The following is a 3149-nucleotide window of genomic DNA, read 5'->3' as shown; positions in this document are numbered from 1 at the left end:
GCCTAGTCGAGGATTAACTTGCACGGTCGCTTGTTCTTCGTTATTGGAGTGTATCCATGATTGGCAGTATGATGATCCCCATTTATGTGTCCTTAGAGACACAGTGTAGCGAGGAAGTGCCAAGCAGGTCACCTTAGATGATAATGGAGTTTTGAGATTGCAGGGTCGAGTTTGTGTGCCTAATGTGGATGGGCTCCGGAATTGATTTTAGAGGAGACCCATAGCTCCCGATACTCTATTCATTCGGGCGCCGCAAAGATGTATCAAGATTTGCGACAGCATTATTTGTGGCGTAGAATGAAGAAGGATATTGTTGCATATGTGGCTCGGTGTTTAAATTGTCAACAGGTTAAGTATGAGCATCAGAGACCTGGTGGTTTGTTTCAGAGGATTGAGCTTCCCGAGTGGAAGTGGGATCAGATCACTATGGACTTCGTAGTTGGACTCCCGCAGGCTCGGAGGAAGTTCGACGCAATATGAGTTATTGTTGATAGGCTAACCAAGTCAGTGCATTTCATTCCTGTGGCAGTCTCTTATTCGTTCGAGAGGTTAGCTGAGATCTATATCCGGGAGATTGTTCACCTTCATGGTATGCCGGTATCTAGCATTTCGGACCGAGGTACACAGTTTACCTCGCGCTTCTGGAGAGCAGTTCAGCGAGAATTAGGCACTCAGATTGAGTTGAGTACAACATTTCATCCTCAGACGGACGGGCAGTCTGAGCGAACTATTCAGATTTTGGAGGATATGCTCCGAGCTTGTGTCATTGACTTCGGTGGATCGTGGGATCAGTTCTTACCTTTAGTAGAGTTTGCCTACAACAACACTTACCAGTCGAGCATCCAGATGGCTCCCTATGAGGCTTATATGGTAGGCGGTGTCGATCTCCGGTTGGATGGTTTGAGCCGGGAGAGGCTCGGTTGTTCGGTACAGATCTAGTTCAGGAGGCCTTGGGCAAGGTCAGGATTATTCAGGACAGGCTCCGTACAGCTCAGTCTAGGCAAAAGAGCTATCCATATCGTAAGGTTCGAGACGTGGCTTTTATGGTTGGTGAGCGAGTGTTGCTCCGAGTGTCGCCTATGAAGGGCGTGATGAGATTTGGGAAGAAGGGCAAGCTTAGCCCTAGGTTCATTAGTCCATTTGAGATTCTTGATCGAGTGGGAGAGGTGGCCTATAGACTTGCATTGCCGCCGAGCTTATCAGCCGTGCATCCAGTTTTTCATGTGTCCGTGCTTCGGAGGTATCACGGCGATCCATCCCACATGTGAGATTTCAGCACTGTCTAGTTGGACAAGGACTTATCCTATGAGGAGAAGCTAGTAGCTATTCTAGACCGGAAGGTTCGTCAGTTGAGATCTAAGATTTTTCCTTCTATTCGTGTTCAGTGGAGAGGTCAGCCTCCTGAGTCATCGACCTGGGAGTCCGAGTCCGATATGCGGGACCGTTATCCTCAACTTTTCCCCGACTCAGGGACTTCTTTCTTCTGTATGTTCGAGGACGAACGGTTGCTTTAGAGGTGGAGAATGTGACGACCCAAAGGGTCATCACCTATTTTCTTATCCATTTCGTGCTTCCAAGGCCTTGAAAATCTTATTTGTAGTTTCCTCGATTTGTGTGCGCAGTCCGAGCGCGTAGCCGGAAAGCTTAAATATAAAATTCTGTGTAAAATGCTAAATTTTGGTGTTAAAATGAATAAGTTTGACTTTGGTAAACATTTTGGGCGAACGGACCCGGACCCGTGATTTGACGGTCCCGGAGGGTCCGTAGGAAACTATGGGACTTGTGCGTGTGCCCGAAATCAAATTTCGAGGTCCCAAGCCCGAGAAATGAATTTTTGAGTAAAATTGTATTCTGAAATTGTTAAGGAAAATTGAAATGAAAATTGATTACAATGTATTGGTATCGGGCCCGTATTTTGGTTCCGGCGCTCGATACAGGTCTTATATGTGATTTAAGAAGTTTCTGTAAATTTTGGTTAAAATCAGACGTCGTTTGACGTGTTTCGGACTTGAATTCCTAAATTTGAACTTGATGGAGTTTTTGAAAATTTCATTGATCTTGAGGTTTAATTCGATGTTCATGATGTTATTTTGGCGATTTGATTACACGAATATGTTCGTAGAATGTTTTGAGGTTGTGTGTATACTTGGGTTAGAGTTTCGAGGGCTCGGGTGAGTTTCGAGTAGGTTCCGGGATGCCTTAGGCTTAAAAAGATCAGATATTGCAGGTTCAGGAAATATTGCAGGTCTCTGAACCCTCTTGCGCGGTCCGCGAGAAATCGCATGCGGCCGCGGAGAGGCCAGCGCGGTCGCGGTCGCCTTTGAGCGGTCCGCGGTGGATGTTGTGCGGTCGCGGTCAGCTTTGTGCGGTACGCATGGGGCTATGATCTGCAGGTCTTCAGGGAGGCCTGTGCGGCTGCGGTCCTTTTTGTGCAGTCCGCACAGGGAGTTTTAGAGGGGTATAAATTCACGTGAATTTTAGTTATTTTTACAATTTTCAAAACCCCAAAACATAAGAGGCGATTTTCTAAACAACTTTTCTTCTCCAAAACGATTGGTAAGTGATTTCCAACTCATTTTCTTCACTTCTTAACATCTTTTAACATAATTTCAACTTCAAATCAAAGATTTTCACGGGGAAATTGGGTGTTTTGGGTAGAACTTAGGTTTTCTAAAATTGGGGATTTGGACCTCAATTTGAGGTCTGATTTCAAAACAAACCATATATTTGGATTTGTGGGGGAATGAGTAACCGGGTTTTGGTTCGAACCACGTGTGCCCGGGGGCATTTTTGACCTTTTTGGGTAAAACCTTGTAAAACTTATTTTCATGCATTGGGGTTGACTCATTTAGTATTTATTGATGTGACTAAGTAACTTATGACTAGATTCGAGCGGATTAGTGGTGGAATCAAGAGGTAAAGCTATAATTGAGACTTGAGTGGTGTTCAAGGCATCGGGTTAAGTGTTTGGTCTCACCTTAGCTTGAGGGATTAGGAGTGGAGTCATATTTCCTACTTGCTTCATGTTGAGTACGATGTATAGGCATGGTGATGAGTATCTATACGTTGGTGTTGAGCATGACCGTGAGTCTTAAATTGAAAGTGGTTGTGTCCTTAAATGACATTTCAGATGCTTTAATTAATGATCT

This window comes from Nicotiana sylvestris, chromosome 10 (genome assembly GCF_000393655.2).
Source record: "Nicotiana sylvestris chromosome 10, ASM39365v2, whole genome shotgun sequence".
Lineage (NCBI taxonomy): Eukaryota > Viridiplantae > Streptophyta > Magnoliopsida > Solanales > Solanaceae > Nicotiana > Nicotiana sylvestris.
Note: the sequence above shows the minus strand (reverse complement) of the source record.